The sequence below is a fragment of the Cherax quadricarinatus genome, chromosome 15 (genome assembly GCF_038502225.1).
Source record: "Cherax quadricarinatus isolate ZL_2023a chromosome 15, ASM3850222v1, whole genome shotgun sequence".
NCBI classification, from domain to species: domain Eukaryota; kingdom Metazoa; phylum Arthropoda; class Malacostraca; order Decapoda; family Parastacidae; genus Cherax; species Cherax quadricarinatus.
In genome coordinates, this window is record NC_091306.1 from 1,266,984 (window position 1) to 1,291,179 (window position 24,196).

Consider the following 24,196-nt stretch of genomic DNA (forward strand, 5'->3'; position numbering starts at 1 on the left):
TGAACCTTCCCATAGTTACGGTTCAACACGGTTGAAAGTTTGAAACCGGTAGGCTAAGGCGTTCTGAAGACAAGAGCATTGTGCATAGCAACGTGCAGCTCTGGTATTGCTGACAGTAGGTAAGAGCTCAGTAAACTCGGGAATATTTGTAACAGTATAAAACGCACGTTTTCAATGTTTCTCATTTTGCAGCATTGTTCTATTAAAATTCTTTATGATCCTATTATTATTATAATTATTATTATTATTATCAAAAAGAAGAGCTAAACCTACTTTACGATCCTAATAGAAAAACAATTGGTTTTTTGTTTTGTTTTAAAGGCAATAAAAGTTATTAGCAAACTGGCATGAACAAAGTAAATGGTCAATGGATATCCAAATATTTGTCGATATCCGAGAATGCGATATCCAAATGAGATATTCAAATGAAAGATCAAATGAGATATCCAAATGAGATATCCAAATGAGATATCCAAATGAGATATCCAAATGAGATATCCAAATGAGATATCCAAATGATATCAAATGGATATCAATGAATCAAAGAGATATCAATGATATCCAAATGAGATATCCAAATGAGATATTCAAATGAGATATCCAAATGAGATATCCAAATGAGATCCAAATGAGATATCTGAAATGGATATCCAAATGAGATATCCAAATGAGATATCCAAATGAGATATCCAAATGAGATATCCAAATGAGATATCCAAATGAGATATCAATGATATCAAATGAGATATCCAAATGATTCAAATGAGATATCCAAATGAGATATCCAAATGATATCCAAGATATCCAATGAGATATCCAATCGATATCCAAAATGAGATATCCAAATGAGATATCCAATGAGATATCCAAAATATCCAAATGAGAATCCAATGAGATATCCAAATGCGATATCCAAATGAGATATCCAAATGAGATATCCAAATGAGATATCCAAATGATATCCAAATGAGATATCCAGTAGTGATAACCAGTAATATATTAAAATAAAATAAAACTTTCAATTTAAAATTTACATAGCTGAAAATGAAAGCTGAGCTTTGTTTCAGTAAAGTCCAACAACACTGGAAAGTTTGAAGACTATCAGATAACGCTTTCCAGAAAATTGCTCTGAAACCAACGATTTCAATTTTTACAGTTTCAATAATTTGTGCACACACACACACACACACACACACACACACACACACACACACACACACAAACTAACACACACACACACACACACACACACACACACACACACACACACACACATATATACACACACACACACACACACACACACACACACACACACATATATACACACACACACATACACACACATACATAAATAACACACACATACACACACATACATATATACTATTAACCACCCATACACACACATCACACACACACACACACATCACACACACACACACACACACACACACACACATATAGTGAGTCATTCTTCTTATGCAAATGCATCAGCGATAAAACATTCTTTAGTAACTGAATGGTAATCAGTCTAATCAACATATCAAATTAGGACTCATGCAACCCAGTATCAATGTGAACCTCTGGGAAAACAAATACACTCGAGGCTAAAAATTTGAAGCCAATCAGAAGAAACATTCTCGTACGGATTCCATCGATTTCATTTTTTAATTAATTTCAAAACGATAAATTTGCCCTCACACAAATTAAGCTTCATGAACATTTTCTGCCCTAAGATGCATCAGATATTGAACGTTGAAGTCATTTAGGCTGAGGTTACCATCTGGAGAAGATCCGACCGGGACAGCACCTGGCGAACTTACAAGAGCATGCAGAAAGGCAGATTTCAGATTATTATTATTATTATAATCATGGGAAGCGCTAAACCCGGAGGATTATACAGCGCCTAGCGGGGATGTGGAAGGCATTCAGGCTTAATTCGGGGAACTGAGCACAGATCCACCCCCTAAATCAAAGCCCTCACCAACATCAAGGAACCTTCCTTGAGGGGGCAGATTTCAGAGGGAAAGGAATTATTTTCCAGTAAATTTAGGCGATTAACGGAGATGCGCGATGATACCTTTTTCTGATATAAAGGTCATCAAAGAAATAAGTGCTAGAATCTTGGGAAGAGGCGTAGGTTGAAAATAATACTGAATCTGATAAAATTGAAACTTCCACAGTTGGTTTTAGCTGATGACACTGTTTCTGGGAGACGCAGAAGAAGCTGCGAAAGTTAGTCGAGTTTGTGAAGGTCTGTAAATGAAGGAAATTAAGAGATTTGAAAGGAAACAATAGGTTAAAGGGAAAAAATGTTTAAGTAAACAAAGATTGATCATCATGCGCTGCTTCAGCAGAAATGCAGCAGCAGCAGCAGCAGAGAGCAGCAGCAGCACTAGCAACAACAACAACAACGACAATAACAAAACTTATTTCTCGTGTGACATTTGAAAAGTTTAGACAAAAATATCTTTCATATACTTGTACAGTGAGTTTTATTATGCAAATTTAAGTTCTAGCGGATCATTTGCATATCACAGTAGTCAATGATGAATTTCACAATACAAGTTTTGTGCTTGTAAGACAGACTTTAATGAACAACTGTCATTGTTTACTGGTACTCATGCTGCTGTATCTGTATGTGGGACTGCTGCTGGGGTAGTGCTGCTGGGAGTGTTGCTGAGCCGTGGGGTAGTGCTGCTGGGGTAGTGTGCTGGGGTACTTGCGATATGCTGCTGGGGTAGTGCGCTGGACTGCTCATGGATTTCGCTGGTGCCTGGGGTAGTGTTGCTGAACGTGCTGGAGCAGTGCTGCTGGGGTAGTGCGCTGGGTACTGTCATGGATTGCTGGGGTAGTGTGCTGGGGTATGTGCTGGATACTGTGCAGGAGAGTGCCTGGGGTATGTGCTGGGTCACGTATATTGCTGCTGGGTAGTGCTGCGGGTAGCTGGATACTGGGGCGAGTAGCTGCTGGGGGTAGTGCTGCGGCACTCTTCCGTGGCATTGCTGCTGCTAGTGCTGGCAGGTAGGCTGCTGGGATACTGGCTGCTGGAGTAGCTGCTGTGGGTAGCTGCTGGGTAGTGCCGCTGGGGTACCGCTCATGCGCTGTGGCAGTGCCTGGGCAGTGCTGCTGGGGCACTGCTGCTGGAGTAGTGCTGCTGGGGTACCGCTGCTGGGGTACGCGCTGGGCGTAGCTGCCGACTGGTGCTGGGGAGTGCTGCTGGGTACAGCGCTGGGACTGGTGCTGGGGTAGTGCCGCTGGGGTACTGCTCGGGTATTGCTGCTGGGGTAGTGCTGCTGGGGTGTGCTGCTGGGGTACTGCGCTGGAGTAGTGCTGCTGGGTACTGTGCTGGGGACTGGTGCTGGGGTATGCTGCTGGGGTACTGTGCTGGGGTAGTGCTGCTGGGCACAGCCTGCTGGGGTACTGGTGCTGGGGTAGTGCGCTGGGGTACGTGCTGGGGTAGGCTGCTTGGGCCTGCTCCTGGGGTACTGGTGCTGGAGACCGCTGCTGGGGTACTGGCAGGGCACTGTGCTGGGGTACTGCTGATGGGGACTGCGTGCGGGGTATGCCGCTGGGGCACGCTGGGGTACGATGCTGTACTGGCAGCTGGGGCACTGCTGCTGGGGTACGTGCCGTGGGGTAGGCCGCTGGGGTAGTGCTGCTTGGGCCTGGCCCTGATACGTGCTGCTGATGGTACCGCCGCTGAGGCACCGCTGCCAGGGCACGCTGCCTGGGCACCGCTGCTGTGGGTACTGCTGGGGTAGGCTGCTGGGGTAGTGCTGCTGGACGCGTGGGGTCAGTCCGCTGGGCACTGCCCTGGGGCACTGCGCTGGGGTAGTGCTGCTGGGGTACCGCTGGACTGGGCGTACGAGTGGACTGCGCTGGGGTACAGTGCTGCTGGGCAGTGCTGATGGTACGCTGCCGGGGCACTGCGCTGGGGATGCCGCTGGGGCAGTGCCGCTGGGGTATGCCGCTGGGGTAGTGCCGCCTGGGCCGCTCCTGGCACCGCTGCGGGTATGCCTGCTGGGTACTGCTGCCAGGCACGCCGCTGCCGTAGGCTGCTGGACTGGGTGCCGCACTGCTGGGGTAGTGCCTGGGGGTAGTGCCTGGGGACCGTGCGGCAGTGCTGCGCACTGCCGCGGGGCACGCGCTGGGGTATGCGCTGGGGTACCGCGCTGAGTGCTGCTGGGTAGTGTCTGCAGGCCAGATGGCTGCTGGGGTACTGCGCTGGGGCAGTGTGCTGGGGTAGTGCGCTGGGGTAGGCGCTGGGGACCGCTGCTGCGGATCGCTGCATGGCACTGCCGCTTGGGGACCGCCGTCCGGGGTAGTGCGCTGGGGCATGCTGCTGGGGCAGTGCCGCGGGTACGTGCTGGGGCACGCTGCTGGGGCAGTGCTCTGGGGTGCCCAGTGCCGCTGGGACGGGCCGTGCCTGCGGGGTGCTGCCTGGTACTGCTGCTGGGTACCGCGCTGGGGCAGCGCCGCTGGGGACGTGCCATGGTACCGCTGCTCGGGCACGCTGCTGGGGTATGCTGCTGGGCAGTGCTGTGCACGCTGCTGGGGTAGTGCCGCTGGGGTAGTGCCTGCGGGTAGCAGCGCGCAGTGCGCTAGTCTGGGTAGTGCTGCTGGGGCACTGCCGCTGGGGTAGTGCTGGGCACGCTGCTGGTAGTGCTGTGGGGTGCAGTGCCTGCTGGGGTAGTGCTGCTGGGGTAGTGCTGCTGGGGTAGTGCTGCTTGGGTACTGCTGCTGGGGTACTGCTGCTGGGGTAGTGCTGTTGGGGTAGTGCTGCTGGGGTACTGCTGCTGGGGTAGTGCTGCTTAAGTACTGGTTGTAGGGTACTGGTGCTGGGGTAGTGCTGCTGGGGTGGGTGCTGCTGGGGTACTGGTGCTGGGGTACTGGTGCTGGGGTACTGGTGCTGGGGTAGTGCTGCTGGGGTAGTGCTGCTGGGGTAGTGATGCTGGGGTAGTGCTGCTGGGGTTGTGTTGCTTTGGTACTGCTGCTGGGGTACTGCTGCTGGGGTAGTGCTGCTGGGGTAGTGCTGCTGGGGTAGTGCTGCTGGGGTAGTGCTGCTTGCTGGTTGTGGGGTACTGCTGCTGGGGTAGTGCTGCTGGGGTGGTGCTGCTGGGGTGCTGCTGCTGGGGTAGTGCTGCTGCTCGGGTGCTGCTGGGGTACTGCTGCTGCTGGGGTAGTGCTGCTGCTCGGGCGCTGCTGGGGTACTGCTGCTCGGGTGCTGCTGGGGTACTGCTGCTCGGGTGCTGCTGGGGTAGTGTTGCTGGGGTGCTGCTGCTGGGGTAGTGCTGCTGCTCGGGTGCTGCTGGGGTACTGCTGCTGGGGTAGTGCTGCTGGGGTAGTGCTGCTGGGGTAGTGCTGCTGGGGTAGTGGTGCTGGGGTAGTGCTGCTGGGGTCGTGCTGCTGGGGTAGTGCTGGGGCTGCTGTGGTAGTGCTGCTGGGGTAGTGCTGCTGGGGTAGTGCTGCTGGGGTAGTGTTGCTGGGGTACTGCTGCTGGGGTAGTGCTGCTGGGGTAGTGCTGCTGGGGTAGTGCTGCTGGGGTAGTGCTGCTGGGGTAGTGCTGCTGGGGTAGTGCTGCTGGGGTAGTGCTGCTGGGGTAGTGTTGCTGGGGTACTGCTGCTGGGGTAGTGCTGCTGGGGTAGTGCTGCTGGGGTACTGCTGGGGTAGTGCTGCTGGGGTACTGCTGCTGGGGTAGTGCTGCTAGGGTAGTGCTGCTGGGGTACTGCTGCTGGGGTACTGCTGCTGGGGTAGTGCTGCTGGGGTACTGCTGCTACAGTTTTACTAGTGATGAAGCACATGCCTTCAGCTGGTTCATTTAATTATGCAGATTCTTGCTCGGTCAGGAGAATTTTTGAATGCCTGCCCTTGCAAAAGCATATTTGGCGAGCCTTAGAGAGAGAGAGAGAGAGAGAGAGAGAGAGAGAGAGAGAGAGAGAGAGAGAGAGAGAGAGAGAGAGAGAGAGAGAGAGAGAGAGGGGTAAGTGTGCTTGGGCTGTTTTCATGGAATGTCTGTTTCAATGACCTTTAACCCATCCCAGAATCCCATGTATACTCATAGAACTGTATTCTGACATTTATTTATCCAAGAGAGAGAGGAAATGCCGGCTACTGTATGTTACATCCATCACCAGTTTTGCGGCTGCATCAGCATAGGGAAAATGATGGAAGGTCACATTTGCTCCTGAGAAAACACAAATGATGATGGTCTCTAGGCACCATGATGGTGATGCTGGAGCATAGGTAAGAATGAATGAAAGAGTGTTGGTACCCGGGGATGAAGTTGATATTCTTGGCGTGAAATTTGACTTCAAACTGACTATGAGCAACGTTCTTAACTTTACAAAGGGACCAGGAAGCTTACAGCACTTAGACGTATGTTGCATCTGCTCAACAGTAGAGGTTGCAAGATTTTGTACGAGACACAAGTACGCTCACACCTTGAATATGCTCCACTTCCTTGGACTGCCTGTCCTCTATCTCACATACAACTTCTTGACTGATAAGAGAACAGAGCAAGACGACTCATCTCTCGCCAGGACCTAGTCTGGACAGACCTGTCATTTCATCAGATCCTTCAACACAGGAGGGATGTGGGTTGCCTTACTGCGAGCTTCTACACAAGACGGACAGCATCTACACTCTGGTTGCACCTTTCTCAAGAACATCACTTCATCTGAGATCGTTTATTCCTATGATGACTCAAATCTGGAAGATGTTCGTGCAACATAAAGACATGGATGAAATGAAGTCGGTTGACCAAATGAAAACGCTGGCCACAGATAACTCCACCTTCACCCTATACCCTATTTTATATCTCATAACAAGAATAAGGCCTTAGAATGAGTCGAGGTAGGTAACAGCTTTTAGTGTGTATATGAAGGTAGAGACCCTTAACCTAACCCTGTAAAACCGTTGTTTGTAAAAGCAAAAATAGAGAAATTTACAAAGACTAACCATACCACGGGCGGGGTTAGAACCCGCGATCAGAGAGTATCTGATCGCAGGTTCTAACCCCGCCCATGATATGGTTTGTTTGCAACCATGCCATTACGATTTCGTGAGGTAATCTCACGTAGGCTTGACGATGGCGTGAGAGGTGTAGCTCTAGGAGACGTCTAGGAGACGGGCCAGATGGCCCATCGACATAGAAATCCAGGACGACGCGTAGGGCATCAAGTTACATGGGCCGCTTAATTGGAGGAAAAAATAAAGCCTTAGAAAATAAAAATTGTAAAACGAGAAACATGTCAATAAAACGATGAAGAATCGTTATTTTAATTTCCTTGCGCGAAATTTTAATTTATTGCAAAGATTTATTTAAATGTCAAATATTTTAGTGACCATAAAAAGTAAAGAATGCTTCTTCCGATCGGCTACAAACCCTAAATGTAACTTAATTGAAAGTATTTTTTTTTTATTTATTTTGCACTATGCGGATGCCAATTTAGCAATTTTTTGCCAATATTATCAAACTGGAGTTTTTTATTAAAAAATCAAAATAAAATATTTTTCCATACAATATTGTAGGGAATTTTAACTCGAATGTAAATAAGAAAAAAAAAACACTCGTAACTTTTTAATTTATTGCTCGAGGATGCTGTGTGCAATTAACTTCAAAATTTTAGCGCTGGTTTAATGTGTCTTGGGCAAGATTCATGCGACTTTTTGAATGTGTGGGTGGCCAAATGTACAGTGTTGTTTACCTGGAGTTTACCTGGAGAGAGTTCCGGGGGTCAACGCCCCCGCGGCCCGGTCTGTGACCAGGCCTCCTGTATAGGACAGTCCCAAATTTCGTTCTGTGTGATGACTTTAGAGAGGGACCTTTGACCGGCTTATATATATGTATTACGTATATGTAAGAAAGTAGGTGCCATTTTGCCATTTTTAATCTCGAAATGGCAGACTTTTATTTTACATTAATGCATTACTTTTGCCTTGATGGTGATGGGCTCTTGATCCAAGGAACACGGTGCTTTGTTTGGATCGAATCTGAATGCCTTCCATTCCACATAGGATTTATGACCTCTAAGGGTTCTGACACTTTCATCTGATTAAAATATAGCAAACGTGAAAGGCATCAATCATCAATGGCTGATACATCATATGAAATGTACGGAACGTATCATAGGTTGAAGTCTGTGCATTAAATGGAGGACGCATCTTCAGGTCGGCTTCAAACTTTTTGTGCTGATGTGTTTTCTTCAAAGCAAAGAATCTCTATGTCAGTTTAATTATTCAAATTGGTTTCTGTGAAATAACTGGAGAATGTCTCTTCTGACCAGAAATAAGTCACAGCCTTTGACTTTATTTACTTCTGGGTTAAATCAACTTACAGTTTTTGCATGAACCTATAACATATGTGTACCTTCAAGATCATTGTTTAAACAATGCACAGTATATTATGTACAATAAGCTTCCATAAACTTGTTTGTTTATCTGACTATGCTTAGTAAGTTAATTTCTTATAAGCTGATCAGTCTTAATTATAGAAACTTTTCAACTGATTTTGGCCTTTGTACAACCCAGTTTGGTAAGTTAATAATGCAACTTCTAGGTTGCTTCAAGCTTAATGTGTTTCTTTTCTTGGAAGGTAATCTCCCACCTAGGTAGGGTGACCTGACAAAGAAGAAAACACTTCCACTGTTATTCAGTCACTGTCTTGCCAGATGGGTGCCGACATCATAGTTCAGACGATCCTCCAAACCATAACATCTCCATCTTTTTCTTCAGAGTGCAGGCCCTCCTGGCACTGTGCCTTCCACCTCCAAGACTCAAGACCGGCTAATCAGTATCTCTAAATCCCTTCAGAAATGTTACCTTGCTCACACTCCAATAACACGTCAAATTATAAAAACCACTTGCCTCCATTCACTCCTTTCTAACACGCTCATACAAGATTGTTGAATGTTCAAGCCTCTAGAACTCGAAACCTCCTTTATCCTGTTCCTTCAACCTTTCCTTGGACATCCCCTACCCCCATTACCTCCACCCCAGATTTATACGCTCTCCTGGTTTTCTCCTTTCTCTCTAAATGTCCAAACCACCTCAGCCCTCTGATAACAATTTTAGCAACTCTTCACTTTCTAATCTCCAAAAATCGAAATAATATTTTTACATCATACAAGGGCCTCAAACACAGCATCCCTTCCCCCTGTTTCCACCAGATATAACACTCAAAACCCATGCTTCACACCCATAAAACAATGCTGGTACTAATATATTCTGGTATGTTCCCCTTTTTGCCTCCATGGATAAACTTCTTTGTCTCTGTAGATGCCTAAATGCATCACTTGGCTATATATATTCTTATTTACCATTTTTTAATTTTAGAAATTTGGTTATTACTAGGAAAATGACCTGTAAATGCCTCTTTTGCTACCTTTCAAATATTCGCCGCTAATATTCAAATGAACTATCAACATATGCTTCACTCTGCACTATTCCAATCGCATGCATGAGACACAGGTGACTGGGGTATGGAATACAAGGATAAACCTCTCGGATCGCACAGTGACCCAATCATATCTAGTTAATATTATATAAGTTTATAAATAGTTTATAAGTTGGCCTTTCCCAGTGCTATAGAAGTATAGCGTTAGAGGCCACGTCCCCTGGCATGCTGCCTCAACACAACCTACCTCCCATTATTTAGGGAACTAATGGAGAATAAAAAGGGCACAATATCGTGACTGGAACAGTGCACAAATAACCTGTATTTACGACAATGAAACGTACATCTGTGTTTTGCTCTCAACTTGTAGCTCATGATTTTAGTTATTCCCTCCGGATGTGATTCCTACAAGATGGAGTAACTACTTCAAGATGTGTCATATACTGGGATCACTTCTCTGAACACTTCTGATTCTTGTTTGATACATGATAGTGTTTGGTGTGTGTATGTATGTGTGTGTGTGTGTGTGTATGTATGTGTGTGTGTGTGTGTGTGTGTGTGTGCGTGTGTGTGTGTGTGTGTGTGTGTGTGTGTGTGTGTGTGTTACCATTTTGTCCTAGGCACATGTCGATTAGACATTAGGCCTGTTGTATATGAGTACGGGTATGTGTGTGTATGTGTGTTGTGTGTGTGTGTATTCACCTATTTGTACTCACCTATTTGTAGTTGCAGGGGTTGAGTCATAGCTCCTGATCCCCGCTTCTTCACTAATTGCTAGCTACTGGGTCCTCTCTTTCCCTGATGCATGAACTTCATCAAACCTCGTCTTGAAACTATGTATGGTTCCTGCCTCCACTACGTCACTTTCTAGGCTATTCCACTTTCTGACAACTCTGTGACTGAAGAAATACTTCCTAACGTCCCTTTGACTTATAAGAGTACTTCCAATTGTGACTCCTTGTTTCTGTGACCCATCTCTGGAACATTCTACCTTTGTCCACTTCGTCAATTCCTCGCAGTATTTTATATGTCGTTATCATGTCTTCCCTGACCCTTCTGTCCTCCAGTGTCGTCAGGCCGATTCCCCTTAACCTTTCTTAGTAGGATAATCCCCTTAGCTCTGGGACTAGTCTCGTTGCAACCCTTTGCACTTTCTCTAATTTCTTGACGTGCTTGACCAGGTGTGGATTCCGAACTGGTGGTGCATATTCCAATATGGGCCTGGCGTATATGGTGTACAGAGTCTTGAATGATTCCTTACTGAGGTATCGGAACGCTATTCTTAGGTTTGCCAGACGCCCATATGCTGCAGCAGTTATCTGATTGATGTGCACCTCAGATGTGCTCGGTATTATACTCACCCCAAGACCTTTTTCCTTTAGTGAGGTTTGCAGTCTTTGGCCACCTACACTATACTCTGTCTTCGGTCTTCTTTGCCCTTCCCCGATCTTCATGACTTTGCATTTGGCAGAGTTAAATTCAAGGAGCCAGCTGCTGGACCAGGCTTGTAGCCTGTCCAGGTCTCTTTGTATTCCTGCCTGATCCTCGACCGATTTAATTCTCCTCATTAACTTCACATCATCTGCAAACAAGGACACTTCTGAGTCTATCCCTTCCGTTATGTCATTTACATACACCAAAAACAGCACAGGTCCTAGGACTGACCCCTGTGGAATCCTGCTCTTCACAGGCGCGCACTCTGACACCTCGTCACGTACCATGATTCGGTGTTGCTTCCCTGTCAGATATTCTCTGATCTATTGCAGTGCTTTTCCTGTTATGTGTGTGTGTGTGTGTGTGTGTGTGTATGTGTATGTGTGTGTGTATGTGTGTGTGTGTGTGTGTGAGTGTGTGTGTGTGTGTGTGTGTGTGTGTGTGTGTGTGTGTGTGTGCGTGTGTGTGTGTGTGTGTGTGTGTGTGTGTGTGTGTGTGTGTGTACTCACCTATTTGTGATTGCAGTGGTCGAACCACAGCTCCTAGCCCTGCCTTTTCATGGTGTTTATGTATGTGTTAGTTGTAGTTTGTGGAAGTGCGTAGTAAGTTTTGGTGATGAATGATGATGGGTGGTGTGGTGTCGTATGTGGTTGATGATGGGTGGTGTGGTATCGTATGTGGTTGATGATGGGTGGTGTGGTATCGTATGTGGTGAATGATGGGTGGTGTCCAGCAGTGATACTTAACTGTGATAAGATACCTTGTGTTACGTGTAGTGGTGTTTTTTTTTTTTTGTGGTGTGTGGTGGAGTGTGGTGGTGGAGGTGTTTGGGCTGAGGGATGGGTTGTGTACCTACCTATATGTATTTGCAGGGGTCGACTCTCTGCTCAGATCTCACTTCCTGTGGAGGTGTGTGAAGGTATGCTTGTGTATTTAGGTGTGTGGCGCTGTGGGTAGATGTCAGGGTGTGTGTGTGGTGGTGTGGGTAGGTGTCAAGTGGTATGTGGAGATGTATGTTGTGTGGTGACGTGTGAAAGTTTGCAGATGTATGGCGGTATGTAGTGGCGTGTACTGGTGTGTGGAGGCATGTGATGGTGTGAAGTGGCGTGTGGTGTCTTGTGGGTATGAGTGGTGTCGTGTGGTTGGGTGTGGTGTCGTGGTGGTGGGTGGAGTGTCCTTTAAAAATGTGGAAGTGAGAGGTCGTGCTTGGAGGAGTATGCTGGTGGGTGGAGGTGTATGTTAGTGGGTGGAGGTGTATCTTAGTGGGTGGAGGTGTATCTTAGTGTGTGGTGGTGTGAGGTAGTGGGTGCCTCATCCCTGGTTTAGAAAAGTAGCGTGAAAAGAATTCGCATTAATCTTTACCCTAAATCCAGAGGTTGGTCGTGTACTGAGTATAACAGAATTTGCTGCACCAAGCGAGCTTCATCGAGACCAGCGAATTAAATACAGTTTTTTCTTTCAAAACTAACTTACCTTCGTGTTGCAGGGTGTACAGGTGTGAGAATGTCGCTTGATAATCCGGATTCTATCTCGCACGAAGCTTAGTGAAGAAAACACTTGTTGCTGATCAAGCTTTTATTGCAACAAAGTTTCTCGTGGTGTTGAGCTCTACACAGAGCCAAACGTTCTCCCAATAAAAGCTTTTCCCGTAACTAATTTTTTCTTCACTATTTTTAGGTTCTCCATTTGGATCTACACGAAATTTTACACAGTTTCTGTAAGGAACGTGTGAAATCTCCATTTCCACAATTTCTTGCAACTGGCTGTGTTCACAAACGATGTTAAATTATATTATAATGACGATGCTTGCAGTTGCTAAGTAAAAAAAAATATTTTTGATATTCAGAAACAAAATTAACAAACGCATGAAAAACAAAGGAAGCCTACTCTTTCAAAAAAAAAAAAAATATTGCGAACTAGTTTTTAAAAAAGACCATCGGAGATATTATGTTCGCTGAAGAAAGTATGTTGTGGATTTCATGCTTGTGTGAGCTTCAATCACACTGGCATGATATCTCAAGCGAAGGTTCAGTGTGATCTAAGATATCACACTGAACCTTCGTGGTTGGAAAGAAAGAAGTAAGAGCACAACCAAATTTTTATTTAAATGCTGTTTTTGCCTAAATTGGTAAATGTGGTAATGCCTGTATATTTGATAAAACCAGTGAAGAGGATATCGCTATTGGTTTGTCGGCAGTTTTTGCCTGTAATGTTCAGTCTTTATGGTGGTATATTCAGTGGCATGGTAAATGGCGCTGCCCAGTACTGTATCCATGGTAGAACGTCGAACCGCAGGATGTCCTGAGCTGTCTAATAAAAAAATGTTCTCTAGGGCAATATCAAATGCTTTGTGGTTCTGGTGTCGATACATAAATAACATACCACGGTAAATTCTGCTTGAAATACCTGCAAAAATCTTACATAACTAGAATTCACCAAGTCTCTGATGTAAATCTTAATGATATATACCAAGACACTTTTATCTCTCGGTGTCTATACGCTGAGAATTTACGTATCACAATTCCTAATTTACAGATTAAAGTATTATTAGTCAATGATACTTGGTGGTTTTTTTTTTTTTGAAACCTTAATTAATCATCCTTGTCTAGTCTATAGGCTTGAGACCCCCTCCAAAAAAATCCAGTGACAATGGTAATGTTTTAAGGTGTAGCTGTGTGGCTGATCCACATGTGACTCAATCAGTTAAACACCACTGGGTCTTGCCAGTGAACGGGTGGAAGAATACAGCCTTGCTGTTAGTGGCTAGAGAGGAAACGTTGATAACTCACGGGCTTCCTGTTCCCGATACGGGTACGCCATACCAACGACTCATCGCACAAAATAGGGAGGCTAGAAGGAGTGACGTCAGGTGAACTTTCTTCTCCGTTCTTCTCAGATCATCTCACGTTAATTAAATTGGTCTACCTGTACAATGTATATTCTAACCAATCAATATTTGAGTGGAATGGGAATAAACTAAGTAGAACCCACAACAGAATTAATACCTACCCCCTCCCTTACCACCATCATTGTATATAATGGACTCGTATACATATAGACATATAAGGTAAATTTCCGTACCAAACAGCTGCACGATGCTGTACCGACCAAGGAGGTGTTATGAAGCAACTGTATCCTCTATTTGAGTTGGCAACACCTCCAGAGATTTCATAGTGACCGATAGCACGTCAAGCCTTTGACATCACTTTATCATTACTTCATTTTAACTCCCTCAAAAATTTTGACATAGTACGACCACGTTGCACTTTTACCAGAACATTAAAAGGAAAGAAGTTCTCTCAAAATGTTAATTTAGGAGCCACGTCCAATTAATCCTACAGAGAATATTACTGAATCAGGAACGAATACAAATGGGAAATCTGTCATGGGAGTGTTCTCATTCGCAATCTTGTGTATGGAGAACACGAAGGGAAGGTGCGTATACGTGTGTCCGTGTGTGCGTGCGTGTGTGTGTATATATATACACAGTGTGCGCGAGTCTCCCGCCTGGTACACAGCAGACGAACCGCGTGGGGAGTCATACTGCGCCCAGCGCACTGCGGCGAGCGAATCTCTCGTTGAACATCTCACTCTATACAGTTAATAGGAAACTATCGTTTATGCTTACTGAATATCTCAAGGGCAGTACTTGACGTTAAACACCTGGCATTCTGTATCTAGGCGTCAACATATTCATGCACAACACCTCAGGGAAAACGTTAAAACACACATTAAACGTTGAAATTTTTCAGCTGATTCATTGCATATTATCCTGCATCACAGCATATGGGCCACTGACCAAGTACTCGAGCTGGGTAGTTAGTTAACGAAGTTAACCTAACACTGTTCATTTTATATTGGTCGCATCGTGGAGACGGCACCACATGGAACTACATAAACACCCACTAGTAAATACCTAGTTGAACGACTCCCGCAGTGCAGATTGCCGATAAAAAATTTACATAACTTATTGTTTCAAACGGCATATTAATAAAATAACCAAGAACACACCAGACACACAACGACGCAGCCACATAAAGAACACCGAAGAACACTAGTCTTTGTGGATAAACAGGGCTGGGAAATATTACATTGGTCCACAAGCGCCCTCAACCTACTTTAAAAATTACGAGAGATATCCGCGATATCGAAGGACGCCCAAGAGGAGAGAGATTTCCAAAAAGGCGAGGATCCGCCCCCATCCCCCCGTCTCCCCGGACTCTCTAGGGACGAACAAGGCATCGAGAGGCTGCCAGAAGAGGAAGAAAAATTTTCTTTTCAAGAGTGTAGTGGTTTTGAGAGGAGAAAGTGTGATCGACCAAACTCAATTCCTCTCTTGCTCCTTCACTTTCTACACGAGCTCCTGCTTCTTCTAAACTCCAAAAAATGGTAAGACTTCAACAAGCTCCTTCTCCTTTTGTCTCGTGATGGGGCCTTTCTTTTGTGTTGAGGAAGCACTGTTCGTGTTACTTACAGTGAAGAAGTACAAGAAAAGAAGAAAAAGCTTTGTCTGTGTGTATATAAGGAGAGTTCAATGACATCAGATGAAGGAGAAGAATTTTGGTGTTAGGTGCTGAAGACATATTTAAATAGTTGGTGATGGTTGGTGAGGATTTGTTGACCTGGTGATGTAACAGACAGCTTTGGTGCATTTAAGGGCTTGTTGACCTTACGCTGCAAGATGGGCAAAAAAAAGTAGTATGTGAAGGCCTATTGACTTAACACTCCTAAAGACTGAGTGTGATTTAGAGTATGAGGATTTGTTGACTTCATGGGGTAAGAAACCGGTAAAACATAAATAATTGGTGCAAGACGATTCGAAAGAAAAATCGGTCAACAATTTAGATAACCCTACATTTATTTTGTAAAACTGGATATATTATCAGAAATGACAATAAAATGATTTAACATTGCACTCTATTATATATTTATAGGCCTATTAATGATTGCTTTATCTGAAGCAATTTAATGCATACACTGTTTCAATTAATGTGATACCAATGGTCTACAAATTTGATTAATATATATACTCAAGTTTCTTAATTGTTTTTCTTATTTGCATGGATTTCAGAAAAAATAATAACAGAGAATTTGAGCTTGTGTATTTTAAAAATAATCATAACCAGGATTTTATTATGTAAATAATTAGTTAACAAGGACAAAATTATTCTTTTTTGTTTACATTGATAAGAATGTTAAAATCAGTTTTGGAATATGCTAATTTAATTCTTTTATTGCCAAATATATTACTGAATAATGATCTCCGTAATAACGCTCTCACTATGTACTCAGTGATGAAATATTAGACAACTTATGACATGATGATATTACCTCGCATTTAGTAGCAGTTTCATATATATATATATATATATATATATATATATATATATATATATATATATATATATATATATATATATATATATATATATATATATATATATATATATATATATATATATATATATATATATATATATATATATATATATATATATATATATATATATATATATATATATATATGAAATATATAGCCATAAAAAGACTAACTAAAAATATATAATTTACCACCGTGAATAACTAACTGAATATGAATAAATGCATGAGCACTGTCATGTGCTTACACACACACACACACACACACACACACACACACACACACACACACACACACACACACACACACACACACACACACACACAAAACCTTTAACTAATTGCTGATTACGCCAAGCGATTATAATATGCCCAGTATAGCCACATCGAGCCAAGAAACTGACTCCATCACACCGCCAATTTGGCAGTGAATCAGTCCTATATGAGTCAGGCAGTGTTCATGACGGATGACTGTCATGAGGCACATCATGGCACGACTTCACGGCATATTAATTATTATGATAAATTTCTCTCCTAAAGTTGGCTCTCGGGGTGATGTTTGTGTTCATGGGTTTAGTAAGAAGGTTGGTGGTCGTACATCGTCTGTCTAATGTTTCTTTACATGTTGCTATGAGGGTGGTGGTCGTATGTTGTCTGATGAGACTGAAACCGGCGTATATTCAGTCAAGAATATGTAGGTTCTACCTTATTATGTGAGCTCTCTTAATATACCTTTTCTACTTAAAATCAAAGTTGTATTTAAAAATCTTGATACAGTAAAAAAAAGCATTTGATTAAGAATTCTCCCCCCCCCCGCAAAAAAAAAAAATGGTTGTTTATATAAGATTCCCTGTAAAAAACACAATAAAATTTATTACGGTCAGACTGGGTAAAGCCTTGAACTAAGATTACAACAGCGTAAATATATCATTAGAACCGGACAAAAACCTAATGCTCTGTTTACTCATGTGAGAGATTTTAACCACACATCTAATTTTTCCAAAGACCGAGAAAGTTGTATCAAGCAGGTTCATGGTTGAAAAAGTATAATTGAATCAAAATCCATAAAAAAATAGTACAGATTTCAATATGGATATTAGTTCAGGGCTATACAAATTAGATTCATTCTTAATTAACAGAATTTGCGAAGAATTTAAGCTATGAGTGACATGTCATAGAATCGAGTGTGAGGTCATAAGTGAGGTGAGATCTCAGCCTTATTAGTCTTCTGTTTTTCTATTAATTTTAATATTCCTTGGTAATGTATGAAATCACGAAAATGCTTGAAATTTCACTACTTTTTCACTGTGGTAATTTTGTATATTTTGATATTGTATACTGAATCTGACAAGATAGTGATGGAGTGAATGATGATGAAAGTTTTTCTTTATATATATATATATATATATATATATATATATATATATATATATATATATATATATATACATATATATATATATATATATATATATATATATATATATATATATATATATATTTTTTTTTATTATCACACCGGCCGATTCCCACCAAGGCAGGGTGGCCCGAAAAAGAAAAACTTTCACCATCATTTATATATATATATATATATATATATATATATATATATATATATATATATATATATATATATATATATATATATATATATATATATATATATATATATATATATATATATATATATATATATATATATATATATATATATATATATATATATATATATATATATATATATTATACAGTAAGAACACAGTAAACAGGTTATATCGTAATATGCAGAACAACCACTATGAAAAGAATATTGAACTTGGAAGCGCTTTCGTGATTTCTCACATTATTAGGGAACTATAGTTTCTTGATAATGTGAGAGCTATTTTTTGTTTTTTAAATTCAGAAGATTGATACAATTTTCCTTAAATAATCCCTGGGAGTTTTTAATATATTCTTCTCTTAATTGTTGTATCGCTCACTAACAACTATAAAGTAATATTGTGCATCTGTAACCTTTTTTTTGTAATTTTTATTCAAGATCATTTGTACTACAGCAAGCTCCATGTACACACACACACACACACACACACACACACACACACAACACAACACACACACACACACACACACACACACATACACACTAACACACACAATGTAAAGAGTGGATGGTGTACACAAACTGAGATTCTACCTTAAAAGCTTGCACATTACGATAATTATCTCATAATCCTCTCTAATCACGTTCCAAGATGCTTGTATGTGCCGCTGTTAATTAACTAACAACATATATGTATATGATAAACTCCTATTCAATTATTGGTATACTTAATCTCAAAGCATCCGCCATTATCATCAAGCACTAATGGTAATATTTTAAGCCGTTGTACACCTGTCACAAAGTACATTTAAAAAATATATATTTACCTTATTTCTAATGACATAAATTATTTCCGCATAGGAAAATATTGTTTGAAGCATTTTTAACATATTTTACAAACAAAACAATATGATATCCCATCATTACTGCACTTCAAACACAGATGCATCGTTTGATCCTCTCCTGGACCACAAGCGCAATACATAAAGTACTTAGTATAGTTATTTTAATAGACCACATTTAATGATCATTAGACACATATTCATCCATCAAAAGGAACAGGAAAATAATGACCTGCGGCACTTAATTACGGATAGCTTAGTACTGTACATGGTAAGTTAACTCTCCATCTTCAGTGCTCTGTGTACTTCCCAAAAGATATTCATGGATTGATTCATTTTCTTACTTTCGCCGCTGCTCTCCACACACTGTGCTCTCCTTCACTTCTGCTTGTTCTGTCTCCCTCTGTTCTCTCCGCTTTCTACTCGCAGCCATGTCATTAATTAGCTCCAAATCTATCCAGGTCTGCCATTAGGGATGGGAAGGCGAGACAGGGAGTAGCTTTGTTTCCCCGGAGCCGGTATGGATGATATAGTTAGCATGCTAGATAATATGTCAGGTAATGGGAGCAACTGAATTGTCTGCCTCACTGCCGGAGGAAATTATATTAGGAAATGCAGGAGGCTGGAGTTGCTAATTAAGTACAGGTCAGTTAGAGATTGAATTAGCTGAAAGGGCGGGATCCCGTTCATACGTTGCGTACTTCCTAGGGAAGAGGAAGGCAGTGCATGGGTGTCTAGGGCAACCGCTGCAAGAGCTGTAGAGAACTTGCAGTACCATTTATTGACATATGGGGCAGTTTCTATGGCAAATGTGACATGTAAGCAAGGGATGGGGAGTACATCTTTCTGAGGCAAAAGCTATAATGTTATCCAGTTTAGTCAAGGGGATCGTTGCTTAATTATCATAATAAAATGGTATACAGTACCGACAAATAGATAACACACATACAACGCTGGGAATCATTGTTGAAGAAACGTTTCTCCTGCGCTGCAGGCTTCAGCAGTCAAATACAGAGATGAATCAAACTCCTGTAGACATCAGCGTTGGTCGAAGACGAACTAAACTAAATAGAAAAGTAGTTCAATGTAATCAGTCCATCACTCTAAATGTAAGATACATACGCACTCATTATTATCCTGTCAGGACAGGAACCCATCTCTCAGACCCACAGGAAGCCTGTTAATAGGGCGTGTCTGAAAATAAAGTATAGCATGTTCCTTGTAGCCTCTAATTATTTCATGTATAAATCCAAAACCATGAAAAAGGGAACATATAATGGAATATAAAAAGTGACTTTAAATAGAATATTTTATGTTACGAAGTGCAAAGGTACTTTCTGCAGAGGGACTAGCTTGTACCTTGTGGCTCCTGCTCAGGGACTAGCTTATAAAGTAAGAGGCCAGAGCTAACTTAGGGGCTAGCTTGTAAAACAGAAACTAGTAAATCAAGAGCAAACTCTTCTGAAAGACTACCGAAGTATGTCAGGAGCTCTAACACTCCTCCGGCACAGATTACAGAGTCTTTCAGGAGACTAAGGGTGATAATACCTCTACACCGAAGAGTCTCCAAGAGCAAAGTGAAAGTGGGAATAAACACACCTCCCACAAATGAATGAGACAGAACAAGTGAGCAAGTTAGCCGGTGATCCTGTAAGAGGTGAGACACCTCTAGTTCCTGAGTGACTTGAAGGTTAACCACTTAAACACACGTGACACGTCACTCACCCACGAGTAACGTGTCACTTGCCGCAGAGGTGATGACGTGGACAAGGGCAACGCCACGAGTTGTTAGACAATTTCCTGTTCTTCCTCCTAATATTTATTTCTCTACTAAATTCTTAGTATTATAAAATATTACTAAATTAAATTCACATTCATTTCATCGACAGAATATGCAGTGTGTACAAATATACCTATTATTTACTAAGGTAAATAGACTATCAGTCTTCCAACAATTATGCCTCCACGAGTGTGATTCATCTCTGTATTCAACTGAAGAATTTGCAGAGCAAGCAAAAACCGTTTAGAATTCTAAATAGAATTCTAAATACAATTCTAGTATTGCACAAGAGTGTTGCTGAACTGCATAAAGCTTTAAAGTGACAGATGATAGATATACTGGTACATGTGACTAACAAAAGGAGCCGAAGGAAAAAGAATTACTAAGGTACTTTAAGAAAACGTTCTGAAAACATGATAGTTCATAAAATAGTTAATGACTGATGGACCGAACACATCGATTCCAGACTGAAACACTAATTGCCTCAAACTCCTCTTCATCTTTCACTTTTCTCTGTATCGGACTGAAGAAGCCGCTGACTGGCGAAACGTTTCCAGAAGATATCAAAATGTTTCATAAGTGTCTCATTTATCAACTTTTTTTCTGAACCACTTATTTTTCTATAAAGTAGTATGACATTAATGTCAGCTGTTGTCTGTATACATTGTACATGTTCTTGTAGTAATGAAGATGATTATTATTATTATTATTATTATTATTATTATTATTATTATTATTATTATTATTATTATTATTATTATTATTATTATTATTATTGTTATTATTATTACACAAATAACCCGAACATATGAGAATCTTTATGACGACGTTTTGATCCGACTCTGACGATTAATTAGTCACACTAATACACGAAGGAAAGGGAGCCAGTATATATATACAAGAGGATGGCAGGGACGGGAAAGAGAGTGGAAGAAGCAAGAACGACGTGGAGATAGTAGTGATAAAGGCAATGCAATATCTCTGCTACTACTATCTCCACATTCTTTTTGCTTCCTTCTCTCTTTGTTCCGTCCCTGCCATTTTCTTGTATATATTTATGCTGGCTTCCTTTCCTTCGTGTGTTAGTGTGACTAGTTAATTGTCTGAGTTAGTCCAAAACGTCTTTCTCCTGTGTGTCAGTCAGGGTATTTTAAATATTTCTTCAGTTTCCCCCCCCCCCACGCTTTCTTTATAATACAAATTAAGAAGTAACTTTTGAATACTCTTCCCAAAAACACTGTCTTGGAGCTCTAACAAGTAATCCTGTCATATTACCTGGAGCACATCACTATCTTGGAGCTCTAACAAGTAATCCTGTCATATTACCTGGAGCACATCACTATCTTGGAGCTCTAACAAGTAATCCTGTCATATTACCTGGAGCACATCACTATCTTGGAGCTCTAACAAGTAATCCTGTCATATTACCTGGAGCACATCATATATTGGAGCTCTAACAAGTAATCTGTCTATTCCTGGGCACATACTGGGGGGATATTCCACCCTCAAAATTTGATACTGCCTTTAGAAAACCCGAGGGATAAAATGACTCTTATTCAAGGGCTAAACTCTAGGTGGAAACTTAGGGTAATTCTCGTCTGCAAACTTTGCAGTCAGAGATTCTCACTTAATATTGGCGCAAGCTAAAACTTTCATCTTTCATTCAAGTTTGTATTACAAAACTGCTGATTGTGTGTCTTTCCGAAAATCTGCTTTTCTGATCAGCTCTGTAGGATATTCTCCTTCATCAACAACAATGCTGTGTTGATCAGTGTTCCCGTTGATCTTTCAGTTTCTTCAGTAATCCTCACAGGAATGTAGATCAAGGGTTAAAACCGACAAGTTGATGATTAGAGACATGTAATAGTTGTTTTAAAGAACCAAGTGTTGCACTTGTCCTGGTTATCATACATCACACTTAATAAATATACTATTGAGGCATTTATAAAAAAATATAGACCTTTATTAATATGACGTTTTATTATTATTTTGAAGTATCTGTTTCAGTTAGACTAGAGTTAGCATACAATAAGAACTAATTCTTTTTCACTGATTCAATATTGAAAATTCCCCAATGTATTTCAAGCAATCGCCTACAAAATACAATTTGTTGTGAAATTTTTTAAAGCCTTTTGTTAAGTTAATTTTTCATATGAATTATACCATATCCTTGGATCTCTTAAGACACACATACACACACACACAAAAACCACACACACACACACACACACACACCACACCACACACACAACACACACACACACACACACACCACCCCCCAAACACACACACCCCCCCTGAACACACACACACACACACACACACACACACACATACACCAACCATTCATTTCATCTTTACCAATAATTTATTGTTTTTCTCGGGAGAACCTGACTGAAGAGAAGATGCAAGGTAAAAGTACAGAACACGAGTCTCATGTTCGGGCTGCTCAGATAAATCACTGATCTAAGCATTGAGAGGGAGGGAGAGAGAGAGAGAGAGAGAGAGAGAGAGAGAGGAGAGAGAGAGAGAGAGAGAGAGAGAGAAAGAGGAGACGGGAGAGAGAAGAGAGACCTAAAATGCCATTAATAGGAGATCTTTCTCTTTTACATTGAAGCTAGCTTTTGAATATATATATATATATATATATATATATATATATATATATATATATATATATATATATATATATTTAAAATTTACATATATATATATATATATATATATATATATATATATATATATATATATATATATATATTAAATAATATATATATATAAATATACATATATATATATACATATATATTTTTAATATATATATATATATATATATATATATATATATATATATATATATATATATATATATATATATATATATAATGTGTGTGTGTGTGTGTGTATTCACCTAATTGTGTTGCAGGGTCAAAGACTCATCTCCTGGCCCATTAGCCGGGTGTGTGTGTGTGTGTGTCGTGCAAAATTTAAAAAACTGGCCAATTTGAAAGAACTCATTTAAATTAAGTCCTTTTCAAAAATTTTAATTTAAAAGAATCTTAGAAAACACCTAGCCTTTTATAACAAGCCCCAATTTATTTTACCCTAATCTTACTAAATATTATTTTAAATACTTTAGTAATTTAAATTACTAAACAAACTAAATTAAATATATTTTTTCGTTAGGTTTAGAATGTTTTTTGCGAAATCATTGCATGCACAATTTTCCTTGTCCTGCAGATGACGTTCTATTTAAGAAGATCAAGTTCTGCTATTCACGACATATATTATATATATATATATACTGTTTTTATTGCAATCTTTTTCACCCTTTGCTTTTTCAATCATCTCACAGAGAGAATTTCTTTTCCCTGCTCAGCAGACGAGGATCAAGCCCCCACATCTGGCGATGACCCACAGGTTAGCACTTTATAAAATTAATTAATTAAATCCATGGTTCTTTCCATTTTCATTCATCCCCACCTGGATTTCTTCTTTCTTTTCATTCGCCTTACCTGTTTCCTTCCCTTTCCTTCACTCATTTTCATTTCAAAGCTGTCCTTATTATTTTCATCCTACGGTTTTGGTTTCGTCAGCAACAAACGGGGACTGACCCCCAGCATACCGGTGGGATGGGCCACAGGTTGGTTTTGTATGACTTCTGGATCAATGTTGTTTACTCTCCTGTTCTTGGTCCCGGACAGTGTTGAAGCGAACGCGGCTATGTTTGACCGAAAAGTCGGTTTCTTTTCCCGGACAAA